We start from the raw sequence: 14,130 nt of genomic DNA, 5'->3' as shown, positions 1-14,130 counted from the left end.
ATATCAAAATAAAGCAAGATAGAATACAACCCAGCTTAATCTCTGATTTTACAGCGAAACCAGCTGCTAACTTGAATTCCTACCTTAACCATTAAGGAGCACGGGATTTTATAAACAAGAAAACGAAAATTGGCCTCGGAGTAAAAAGTATAGCAAGCAATGTCAGCCGGAGTCTCCAGTAAAATCAAAAAGTTTATTGTAAAAACTTAAAAGAATATATTCAATTTATTTATTGTTTCTACCATCATCTCTTTTTTCGTGCTTTGCATAAAGCTATCCACTTGATCGATTTTCTCATTACTTAAAATCACCTGTTCATCTTCACTTAATCCCAGGCTAAGCGACTTAGTGTTCTTAAAATTAATTTTCAAACCTATTCTAGCACCTTGAACTCACAAAACCTCTAAAATTTCACTCATTTTGCTAACATTTTCACCCCAGATACTCAGATTATCAGCGCCATCTAACTGCAGGAGGGTTCCCATTTGAATCCATGCTCTCCCATGGTCTTTGTCATTTTCCTCAGGACAAAGCAGTCGAAGCAGTCCTAGAACGCAATCCCGTTTCCCAGTCTTCAGATTAGAAGTCCGACGTGCTATTCATTGGGCTTAGCAAGCTTGTACACAAGTAAAGGATACATAAAGACAAGAAACGCATATGAATGTAACGCCATTCATATGAAAAACATTCTTCCAAAATTTAAGCTCTAAATGAATTTTCCCGAAGTCGGGAATCCAAATCCTTTTTTTTACACTGGAGAATCTCTAATTCCAGTCAGCAGATGATTTATGAGAAATATATTCGGCGGGCTACGAAACTGAAACCGATTTTCCAAAAGCTGCGACATATTTAGATCATTTTTTCATGCCCGAAAATATTTATTGTCGATGCTATAGTTGTCCCTAAAATATTTCGTAAAATTAGTCCAATGTGTGTATTCTCTTGCATAAGAATTCTCTGCATACAAATTTGATTAACCAGGTCAGAACATTTAAGAGTAGTAATTACTGCGTACTAACCTTTCTAAGGCCTGGAACCCACTGTCAACTTTCAGGCTGACAGATGTGTAATTCCAGTCAGAAAAATATATTAAGAGGTGGAAAGCTGGGAGGGGATACGAATTTACCCAGAGTCGTGACCTGTCTAGATAGTTCTTCAGAGCGGGAAGTGCTAGTATGTCAATTTTCAGAAAAAAAAATATGGTACCATTTTCGAGAGAAAAAAAAATATACACTCTTCGTTTAATAAGATATATACTTAAATAAAATTATCCAAAACTGATGAAAAGAAAATTTTATTGAAATACAACATAATATTTCCAAGTGTAATACGAATGTATATAATGGCAACAATTATACTAAAAACTAAAACACTGAGTTCTAATATTCAGGTATCAATAGGCAGCATTCGTATTACACAACTATGTTGTATTACACAAGATGGATAGAAATCTTACAAATTCCAGAACAGTTAACAGAGTTCGATAATATAAATATTACCCAACCATCCCTTTGAAGGGGTTCAAACCGTTATACTCCGATAGACCCTGTGGTACTCCATAAAAAACAAAGCAGATCATTGCCCCCATCTTCATCACCAAGTTGTTAGTAGCAGCAAAAAGATTTGGAGCAGAAAACTCTTTTAAAACAAAACTCCACAATTTACAATACAATCATCTACTTCGTAGTTCTGTGCAAATTTTGCATTATATATCGCCACGTCATATATTATGTACGTCATACATAATATATTTTTGCGGCATTTTAACTAGTGGACTACATTTTTCTATATGCTTCAACTTCTGAATTTCAAAAGAGAACAAAATGAAAAATTCACAAGAGTAATAAGTGCATGTTTTTTTTTTAAGAACCTTGCAGTAATGAAAACGTTTTTTCAAATGAAAGGAAGAAGTAGCATTGAAACTTAAAACGAACAGAGATTATTACGCATATGAGGGGTTCTAAAAATACTTTAGCATAAAGAGCGAGGTATTTAGGAGGAGATAAATACCTTGCTCTTTATGCTAAAGTATTTTTAGTAATTTCAACTATTTATTCTACGGCCTTTCTGATTCAGGGGTCATTCTTAAAGAATTGGGACAAAACTTACGATTTAGTGTAAAGAGCGAGGTATTAACGAGGGTACAAACCCCCTCGTATACATAATAAAAATATAAGGTTATGAAAATTTGTTACGTAAGTTAATTCTTAAGTTACGTATATTTTTACTAATAAAAACGTTCGTTAAAAATTAATAGTTCTAGTTGCCTTTTTAAGTAACCGAAAAATTGGAGGGCAACCAGGCCTCCTTCTCCACCCCTTATTTCTCGAAATCGTCTGATCAAAACTAAGAGAAAGCCATTTAGCCAAAAAAAGAATTAATATACAAATTTTATTTTAATAATTTATGTGCGGAGAGCCAAAACCAAACATGCATTAATTCAAAAACGTTCAGAAATTAAATAAAAAAAACTTATTTTTTTTTGCTGAAAGTAAGGAGCGACATTAAAACTTAAAACGAACAGAAATTACTCCGTATATGAAATGAGTTGTCCCCTCCGCAATCCCTCGCTCTTTACGCTAAAGTTTGACTCTGTGCCACAATTCTACTTTTTAAAACAATTAAAAGCTTTAGCGTAAAGAGCGAGGGATTGCGGAGGGGACAACTCATTTCATATACGGAGTAATTTCTGTTCGTTTTAAGTTTTAATGTCGCTCCTTACTTTCAGCTAAAAGAATCAGTTTTTTTTATTTAATTTCTGTCAGGAACTGAGATCAAAAACATATTACTGCACTAATTTCCTCAACAACACAAATTAAGTTAATTTTTCATATTATTATGAATAAGTTTTTAGACGTGTCCACTCATCAACAATCAAATACATACTGAAATTTTAACAGTATTATAAAGGTTATGAAGATGTGAAATGTATAATTAATTAAAAGTGTTGGGATGAAAAGAACTGCTGATGCCGTGATGCAACTCTTATTTGTTACTTTCTGACTCTTGTCAACTCCTTTGACTTTTTGTTCTTTTCCAGCGATTTTTCTTTTATTGCTCTATCCACTGTTTTTATTGTATTTTATTCTTCCTGAACGTTTTGATAGGTATATATATAAATTGATTTTGTATCTTTGAAGTATTTAAAGATAGATTCCTTAAAATTCATATTTTCGGAAAGTAGTATTTTTTTTTAATCGTCAGAGGCACGCACACACACAAAAAATGCTTTGCTATACATTATATTTGTTTCACATTTGGTTTTTCGTTCTTTCCATGTACTATTTTTCTTTTATTTTTAATGTCCTTTCTTTCTTGTTATATTTTTCATTTATTAAGCTGTTTTAATTTTTTACTCTCTATAGAAAATATGATTTAATTTGGTACTAACATAAAGGTTCTTCTCTGTAGAATAAATTTTCAAAACAGAAATTTCCAAAGACAGCATGTTTTAGCTCATAATTAGTAATTCCAAAAGCCACACAATACGGTTTTCACTGCTGAAATATGTGTCACAGGTTTCTATTTTTTGAAACCTAGGAGATTGAAAATATATCATTAAGATTAAAAATTAAATATATTTAATTTTTTAATGGCTACAAAAAACTACTTGAAAAAAATTGACTTTTTTTAAAGATGGCTACAAAAGGATTAAAAGCTCTAACTTTTAAATGTATATGAGAAAGGATAAGCCCCTAGATTCAAGCCTTCTTCTCTCGATCTCTCTCTCGATTAAAAAAAAGAACAGTAAACCATTAGCTCTTACGAAATTCATCCATTGTTATTGGCCATTACGTATAGTTTTTTCTTTCATGTATTTAGTTTTGAAAAGTGACACTAGATGGCAGATAATATTTATTTCTTAGAATTACTATCTTACTATGCTCTACTAATTAACTTACTTATTGCTTATATATAGCTTAGCAGTTTTTGACCAAAAAAAGTTTTCGTGGATACTAAATAGTTACTACCATGGAAGAGGAGTGTTATTTTATTTATATATGTATATATATATATATATATATAGCAGATTTATTTATTACATTTACATGTAATCAATCTTGGGACGAGATACAGCAGCTTTTACTTCAAGGACAATCGGCGGTTCATAGACATGACATCACGGCCCGTGTCTTCCGGCAAAGTTGAAATCACTGATAAACTACATAGTAAAACTTAAAGTGTTTGGGTCAGTGCGATGCTGGATGTACTCAGTGGAATGGCAAAAACGAGGATTGCCACACGCACATATACTAATCTGGCTACATGATAAAATTACTTCTAATGAAATTGACGATGTGATTTCCGCTGAAATACCTGATGAAAATGTCGATAAGGGCTTATATGGTATTGTGGTAAAAAATATGATGCATGGACCTTGCGGTACACTGAATGAAAAATCACCATGCATGGCCAAAGGAAGGTGCACCAAGCAATATCCTCGACTTTTAGTACCCAACCCAATTACTGGCAATGATGGTTACCCACAATATAGAAGAAGATCTACTGAAGATGGTTGTAAGATAGCAATAATAAAGAAGCGTAACGGTACCACCATCGAAGTACGTAACCAGTGGGTTGTTCCATATTCCCCTTTATTATTAAAAACATTTAATGCACACATAAACGTTGAATATTACAACTCCGTAAAGACAATCAAATACATATGTAAATACGTCAACAAAGGCAGTGACATGGCAGTCTTTGGCTTGCACTCCGAAATCAGTGATATCGATGAAATCGTACATTATCAGGCTGGAAGATACATAAGCAGTAATGAGGCTGTTAGGCGAAGCCCTGAATCCACCGGATACAACGTTAACTGCTTTCTTTTCGTTATGCCAAAATGATTCTTTTGCAAAGAAACTGCTGTATACTGAAGTGCTTTCGTATTACACGTGGAATCCTAAAAATAAATCATTTGAACGTCAGAAACAGGGTAAGTCAGTCGACGGCCCACCTACCATCTTCAAAGATACCATGATAGGAAGACTCTACACCATTCACCCCAATCAACATGAATGCTTCTTTCTACGCCCACTTTTGGTGAATGTACCCGGTCCGACGTCCTTTGAGTATTTGAGAAGTGTAAACGGTACTAAACATGACACTTACCGTAGTGCATACCAAGCTCTGAATTTATTGGAGAATGACCAGCACTGGGATAACTGCATCAATGACGCGTGCGAACGTCAACTCCAAGTCAAATTCGTGCATTGTTTGGAATCATTCTAACAACTTGCTCTCCTTCAGCTCCTACAGAGTTATGGGGAAAATATAAATCGAAAATGTCCGAAGATATACTCCATCGAAAACGGTTAGAGACGTCAGATATGACTTTTGATTTTACATCAGAAATTTATAACTATACTTTAGTTATTATTAAGATTTGTGCGTATGTATGGCAAACAAACCTCTTCAGGATTTGGGAATGCCTTCACCTAATCGTACCGCTGCTCTTTTGACATGTGTAGAATTGGATCGTGAGCAAAGTTACAGTACGAGTGATCTATTGTTGTATGTACAAAATAACATTTCCAAGTTAACGTCGGAACAAAAAGACATTTATGATACGATAATGCATTGTGTCGATAACAGCGTTGGAGAAATTTTCTTTTTGGATGCGCCAGGAGGTACTGGTAAAACTTTTGTTTTTCATCAAGTGATCAACTGATTGTTGATGAGTGGACACGTCTAAAAACTTTTTCATAATAATATGAATAATTAACTTAATTTGTGTTGTTGAGGAAATTAGTGCAGTAACATGTTTTTGATCTCAGTTCCTGATAGAAAAACGATTGCACGCCGTAAAGAAATGCCAAGTTTTGCCAAACGCTAGTTGATAGTTTTTTTTGCCGAAACCAGTGCGAGTTTCCACCCTTATAAGTTAACTATACTCTGTTTTGTAAATATTATTGCAAGGTTCTTGAAAAAAAACATGCACTTATTACTCTTGGGAATTTTTAAAGAAAAAACTAAAAAAAAAAAAAAATGAAAAAAGGTAGACAGCTAAAAAGGAAAAAAGATTAAAACTAAAAAAGAAAATAAAAAAACACGGGATTACAAGAATTCAAAAACCTTAAAAAAACCAAAACTTTGAAGCTTAGTAGATATCATTGTTTGAAATTGGACTTGCTTTAATAATCAAATATCTTTGAAAAAACTGCAATAAAACACAAGGGACAGTGAGAATCCATATATAGAAGCCTGTCGCGTGCCGTCCTGGGGCTCGGCACGCTTTCTTTTCTTAATTTCTCTATCAGCAGCAAGCCTGATTTCTTGCTGTTCTTGTGATTCCTCGGCACGCCTTCTTTTTTCACTTTCTCTTTTAGCAGCAAGTCTGCTTTCGCGTTGCTCTGGTAGTTCCTCGGCACGTTTTCTGTTCTTTCTTTCTCTATCAGCCTCAAGCCTGTTTCCTTGCTGTTCTTTTGATTCCTCGGCACGCTTTCTGTTCTTTCTTTCTCTATCAGCCTCAAGCCTGTTTCCTTGCTGTTCTTTTGATTCCTCGGCACGCTTTCTTTTCTGACTTTCTCTATCAGCAGCAAGTTTTTTGGCATAGACTCTTTGAGCATCTTAATCGGCTTTTGCCATTGTAAGTTCATCAGTCATATTAAACTTAAACATTAATAGATTTCTACGTGAACATATATGTCTTAAATATCTTTAATGACGTCACCGTCATAGCAAAAATGACGACAACTAACTTCATGATTAAATATCTTTAATGACGTCACCGTCATAGCAAAAATGACGACAACTAGCTTCATGACGTCAGTCGACACAGAAACATGACGGTCACCTGACAGACAGACACACAGACAGACAACTTATTTATATATATATATACTAGCTGTTGGGGTGGCGCTTCGCGCCACCCCAACACCTAGTTGGTGGGGGCGCTTCGCGCCACCCCCCAAGCCCCCCCGCGCGCGTAAGTCGTTACGCGCCATAATAGTTACGCGCCATTGTAGTTGTGTCCCTATGTCCCACCTGTGAATATAGATAGATATATATATATATATATATATATATATATATATATATATATATATATATATATATATATATATATATATATATATATATATATGTATATATATATATATATATATATATATATATATATATATATATATATATATATATATATATATATATATATATATATATATATATATATATATATATATATATGGTTTTAACTACGTAAAACTTGCGAATATACAACATTCTTTGCTGTCCCATTGTCTTTGCATATAAATAGATTGTCAGGTTTACCGACTCTTGAACATGCAACATATAATGGTCCATGGGAAAACAATCTGTATTCAGATCTATACCTCATGATTCTAATGATTGCCCTTGAGCTTTGTTGATGGTGATTGCTAATCGACCATTCCCTGTCCCGGTCGTCATTTATATCCCCCTGTTTCCCCCGGTGTCCCCGTTGTAGTTGTGTCCCTGTGTCCCGGTCGTCATTTATGTTCCCTGTGTCCCGGTCGTCATTTGTATCCCGGTGTCCCGGTCTGTATATACATTCGTTTTTTAGTTTTGTTTTTCTCCTTTATTTTTTCTTTTTTAGTTTATTTAGATTTTTAGATTTTTTAGTTTTTTTATTAGTTTTTTTTTTCTTTTTAGTTTTTTTGTAGTTTTTACCTTCTTTTTAGTTTTGTTAGTTTTTTTTTTACTTATGTCCTGGTCGTCATTTATACTCCCTGTGTCCCGGTGCTTTGTTGATTGCTAATCGAACATTCCTTTTGTCCTGGTCGCTTTCTCTTTGAGTGTCGTCATTTATTTTTTTCTTTTTTAGTTCTTTTAGTTTTTACCTTTTTTAGTTTTTTTTAGTTTTTTAGATGAAAATTTTTTTTAGTTTTTTCCTTTTTTTCTTTTTAGTTTTTTATTGGTTTTTACCTTTATTTTAGCTTATTTTTCAGTTTTTTCCTTTTTTTTAGTTTTTTTTTATTTTTTATTTTTTTTAGTTTTTTACCTTTTTTTAGTTTTTTTTAGTTTTTTTAGTTTTTTAGCTTTTTTACTTTTTTTATTAGTTTTTAGTTTTTTTTTGTAGTTTTTGCCTTTTTTTAGTTTTTTCAGTTTTTTTTTTTTAGTTTTTTATTGGTTTTTACCTTTATTTTAGCTTATTTTTCAGTTTTTTCCTTTTTTTTAGTTTTTTTTAGTTTTTTACCTTTTTTTAGTTTTTTTAGTTTTTTTAGTTTTTTAGCTTTTTTATTTTTTTTATTAGTTTTTAGTTTTTTTTGTAGTTTTTGCCTTTTTTTTAGTTTTTTAGCTTTTTTATTAGTTTTTAGTTTTTTTTGTAGTTTTTGCCTTTTTTTAGTTTTTTTAGTTTTTTAGCTTTTTTATTTTTTTTATTAGTTTTTAGTTTTTTTTGTAGTTAGTTTTTTTAGTTTTTTACCTTTTTTTAGTTTTTTTAGTTTTTTAGCTTTTTTATTTTTTTTATTAGTTTTCAGTTTTTTTTGTAGTTTTTGCCTTTTTTTAGTTCTTTTAGTTTTTTAGCTTTTTTATTAGTTTTTAGTTTTTTTGTAGTTTTTGCCTTTTTTTAGTTTTTTTTAGTTTTTTAGCTTTTTTATTTTTTTTATCAGTTTTTAGTTTTTTTTGTAGTTTTTGCCTTTTTTTAGTTTTTTCAGTTTTGACGTCACCTGATCCAGTTTTTTCAGGTGACGTCACCTGATCCAAATAGATTGTCAGGTTTACCGACTCTTGAACATGCAACATATAATGGTCCATGGGAAAACAATCTGTATTCAGATCTATACCTCATGATTCTAATGATTGCCCTTGAGCTTTGTTGATGGTGATTGCTAATCGACCATTCCCTGTCCCGGTGTCCCGGTCGTCATTTATATCCCCCTGTTTCCCCCGGTGTCCCCGTTGTAGTTGTGTCCCTGTGTCCCGGTCGTCATTTATATTCCCTGTGTCCCGGTCGTCATTTGTATCCCGGTGTCCCGGTCTGTATATACATTCGTTTTTTAGTTTTGTTTTTCTCCTTTATTTTTTTCCTTTTTTTTTCTTTTTTAGTTTATTTAGATTTTTAGATTTTTTAGTTTTTTTATTAGTTTTTAGTTTTTTTTTCTTTTTAGTTTTTTTGTAGTTTTTACCTTCTTTTTAGTTTTGTTAGTTTTTTTTTTTACTTATGTCCTGGTCGTCATTTATACTCCCTGTGTCCCGGTGCTTTGTTGATTGCTAATCGAACATTCCTTTTGACACTCTTTGAGTGTCGTCATTTATTTTTTTCTTTTTTAGTTCTTTTAGTTTTTACCTTTTTTAGTTTTTTTTAGTTTTTTAGATGATTTTTTAGTTTTTTTAGTTTTTTAGCTTTTTTATTAGTTTTTAGTTTTTTTTTTGTAGTTTTTGCCTTTTTTTAGTTTTTTTAGTTTTTTAGCTTTTTTATTTTTTTTATTAGTTTTTAGTTTTTTTTTGTAGTTAGTTTTTTTAGTTTTTTACCTTTTTTTAGTTTTTTAAGTTTTTTTAGTTTTTTAGCTTTTTTATTTTTTTTATTAGTTTTTAGTTTTTTTGTAGTTTTTGCCTTGTTTTTAGTTTTTTTTTAGTTTTTTAGCTTTTTTATTAGTTTTTAGTTTTTTTTGTAGTTTTTGCCTTTTTTTAGTTTTTTTAGTTTTTTAGCTTTTTTATTTTTTTTATTAGTTTTTAGTTTTTTTGTAGTTTTTGCCTTTTTTTAGTTTTTTCAGTTTTGACGTCACCTGATCCAGTTTTTTCAGGTGACGTCACCTGATCCATCCACAGACAGACAGACAACTTATTTTTATATATATAGATATATATATATATATATATATATATATATATATATATATATATATATATATATATATATATATATATATATATATATATATATATATATATATATATATATATGTGACCCCTCACAAAATGTGAACCCTCAAGTCTTCCAGCCTTAATAAAGAGTTATTATTGCTCGTAGTAGATATATACATAGTTGATATTTTCCCAGTGTTGTTACACAATCTTTGTTCGCTGACTTCAATATAATGTTTTAGGAGCTTAAATGTAGCAATAAACTGCCAACATTTATGGATTATTATTTAATAATGATTGTGATAATGTAATTTTCCCTGTTTATCAATCTTCATTTTTCTTTATGTCGCGTTTATCCTCAAGTTCAACAGAGCTTACGTAATTGATTGTGGTTAATTGCAAGCCCAAAGAACTTCGGAAAATAACTAAAAGTTCTGTTAGCTTATACTAATAGGTAAGAATTCTAAGAATTTTTTTCTTGTTAAAGGACAAATATATGCTTATTGAGCTCTGAAGAACATTAAGCAAATAATTCTGTTCAATGGGTCTAGGCTAGTAATTTTGAACGCAATTCAATACTTGCAATTGGCTATTAAACGCCAAAAATTAAAGTGTTTTGAACACAGGGCATATTTCGTATGCTAAAAATTTTTTTGCTTGCATAAGCTTAGCATAATTTATTTGTTTACAATTAGTAGTTTGCAGAAGATTTTTTTTTTTACTCGGTTTCTCATCTTCTTTTAAATATTGTTTGGGTTAGAAGTCCCAAGAAACGTTTGCGAGTATATCTCCGTTGCAAAAACTTGTATTTTCTGTCCCAAATACGCTGAAAGAGGGAAATGGGCGATAATTAATAATGGAGTAGGCAACATCTAGAAAATGGAGTTTGTGATTATCTTCTAGTTCTAAAGTGAACTGAAGGATAGTGTCTGAAGTGTAAACACTTTGGAGTAAAAGTGTTTACACTTTGGACTCTACTTTAGAACTAGAAGATAACCATAAACTTCCTTTTCCAGATGTATTAATTTTCAATAAGTCTCCTGGCCTTGAATCTTCTATTTATAGGAAGTCTAAGCATAATGATAGGTATTTTCCTCCAACCACTTTTTTCCTCCAATCACTCTCCCTGCATAAAAAGAGGAGTAGTTATTTCTTTGGTTGACCGAGTTATAAGAATATGTTCGGAGCCTCACATAGTCTCCAAATTGAACTATATTAAGGATATTTTATTTTGCAATGGATACCCATAAAATTACTTGAAACCATTATAGATTAGACAAAAAAGGGCAGAAGAGAAGTCATCAACTCCACAAATCCTAGCAGATCTCATAATGGATGAGAAGAAACTTAATAGCTGATCAAAATATAGTTTTAAAGGTTGGCTACACCTGACCGGGAAAGATCCCCCTTCTTGCCCCAGTAAGAGTTTCCACTGAAAAATATAGAAGAACGTTCATCCCTCACATAGTTGAAATCAACTCAACTTCTATCTTGTAGTTTTATTGTTTATTTTGCAATTACGAACTTTGTAATTCTTGCTAGCTAGACTTTTGTTTGAACTTGTTTTCCGTGTTTTAACTTTACGAGTTTTTATCGTTTGACTTTTTATTGATTGCAATTTTAAGATTTTGTACTGACAATAAAGTGCAAGTTTGGCCCTTTTGGGCTTGTGATAGCCGCTTTGTTGAAATAAGTCTTATCTTATCCGTAGTAGTGCTCTACGTAATTGAATCAGTTCAGAGTTTTACCATAATGTTGTATTTTTCGTAGATTCACTGGAGACCGATTACTTTTTCTCTAAACACTGTAACTGAACCTTAACTCGTTTCAGCTTTGACGACCGAGTTTGGTTGACCGAGTTATAAGAATATGTTCGGAGCCTCACATTTTCTCCAAATTGAACTATATTAAGGATATTTTATTTTGCAATGGATACCCATAAAATTACTTGAAACCACTATAGATAAGACAAAAAAAAGGGCGGAAAAGAAGTCATCAACTCCACAAATCCTGGCAGATCTCATCCCATTGATGGATGAGAAGAAACTTTTCACTGTTCTACCCAACATTCCCAAACTGAGTGACAAACTGAAAAAAAAAAATCCTTAAAAAAATATAAACTTAATGTCACCTTTAAACATTCAAATAAAATACAGGGCTTTTTCAACAGTGGCAAAGATAAAACCAGCCCTATTCTGGGTAGTGGTGTTTATAGAATTCCCTGTTCTTGTGGCCATTTTTATATCGGAAAAACCCAACAGCAAATAGGGGAGAGGTTATTAGAATATAGATATTCAATAGACAAGGCCATGAGGCTACGCCAAAGCCCTGAGATTTTTGATTCCGCCTTGGCTCAACATTTGTACAATAGTCCACACCATTTCATCTTATTTGACAGCACCTCCATTATTGCCCCCGTTAGAGGTCTCATGCAAGTTTTCAGGGAAGGCGTTGAGAAAAAAAAAGCACATACACCAAAAGGTAGCTCCCAGTAGAGACACGAGAGAAACTTCTCTAAGTCCCATTTATGACAAAATTATTAAATTCTGATTGTTTTCACAAAAATCCACAGACTTTTGTCGCACAATTAAATAAAATATATGATAATAACCTACCTGGAAACCGATTAGCCTTTAAGAGTGATGTAAGTAAGATGAAATTGTGAAATGTCATTTAGACTTTTGTTTTTTTATTCAGTTACCCTTTCACCGTTACTGAGAAAGGTTCATCATATTTCAGTTTTATGTTTTGTTTTTAATGTTTTTTTTTACATTTTTATCAGTTTATTCTGCACTGAGGAAGGTCAAGCGGAGCGTCTTGACCGAAATAGTTGCATAATTTTCAATTTTTTCACTGGCTGTTTATTGACCTCGTTCTTCTTTTCTTTGCGATTTTGTGTTTTGTCATGATCAGCCAGTGTGGCCTCAGAAATTATTTATATTTCATTTGCACCAAAATTACCAAAAGAAAACAGCCAAAAACGGATTAATTGTGTTTTTTTAGGAATAATTGTATTAAGTTCGACAATGCTGGGCATAACTTATTCATTTCCTTAACCTCTTCGATCATATGGTTTCGAATTTAAATAGTTAAGATGCCAATTCCCCCTCAGCCTGTCAGCCATGTCAGATGTCAATTAATTATGAGTAATTCAAAAGGAAAGTCGATTGCTAGCTTAGACTTTCACGGAAATATTTCTAAATTTAAATTTACATTAAATGTAAATTACTCATGCATTAAATCTTGAAGAGAAGAGTCGATAAGTATGGAAAACAAACAGTTTGACCAATCTTTTTCCCATGTTTTCCTTTTATTATTCCTAAAAGGGTGGAGTCCATTTGCCTTCGGTATTATGGCAAAATAATTTCCTTCTTCTTTTTTCGACTATTTTGTTTACCTTATTACTTAATTATTACCTTGTATTACCTTGACCCGACAATTTTTGTTTACCTTATTATTACTTTGTATTACCCTTTTATTACATTCAATTTTTGCTTACCTTATTATTACCTTGTATTACCCTTTTATTACGTTCAATTTTTGTTTACCTTATTATTACCTTGTATTACCTTATTATCTTGACCCGAAACTTTTTCTTTACCCTATTACTTTGACCCGACATGCTAGCAAGCTACTGGGCATATGACCAAACAAACCTATAGGGGAAAATATTTGAAAAAAAATGATAAAATCAAATCAGGAAACTCCAAAATGAGACAATTTTTTCTTCCTCCGATCGGCGTGAAATCTCCTCTGTTCTTTTTACCTCTTCATTAAAAAAGGAAAAACAGAAAAAAAAAACTTCACAATATACATTTTCGTCAATTCGTACCCCCTGGAAACTCAAATTATTAACAGGGAATCTACATATACACATGGTAGATGACCTTTAGCGAAGGTCTTATCCTTGTATAATATACTAGACAAATACATTAAGGTGGTTAGTGTTATGTACGAGAATAACACTGGTACGATTAAGGTAAGAAATGAGGTTAGCAGTTGGTTTCGTATTAAATCAGGAATTAAGCAGGATTGTGTTCTATACCCCTTTATGTGTATCACTTTGATGTCCTAAGGAGCACAGGAAAGGCAATGGGAAACCACGGAATCAAATGGGGAGGAAAAATTCTCCTGAATTAAGATTACGCTGATAATTTAAGCATCCTAGATGAACGTGTGACCAAAATGAATAAATTTTTAGAGGTTTTACATTGATAAACACATTGATAGTATTATTAGTAAGGATGGTCGGATCAGTGAAGATGTTAAACGTAGAATAGCCGAGAATCAGTGTGTTTTTTTTTTCACAGCTAAAAAAAAATTTCGAAGAATAGGAGC

The sequence above is a fragment of the Artemia franciscana genome, chromosome 8 (genome assembly GCF_032884065.1).
Source record: "Artemia franciscana chromosome 8, ASM3288406v1, whole genome shotgun sequence".
Taxonomy (NCBI): domain Eukaryota; kingdom Metazoa; phylum Arthropoda; class Branchiopoda; order Anostraca; family Artemiidae; genus Artemia; species Artemia franciscana.
This window is presented reverse-complemented; position numbering follows the sequence as displayed.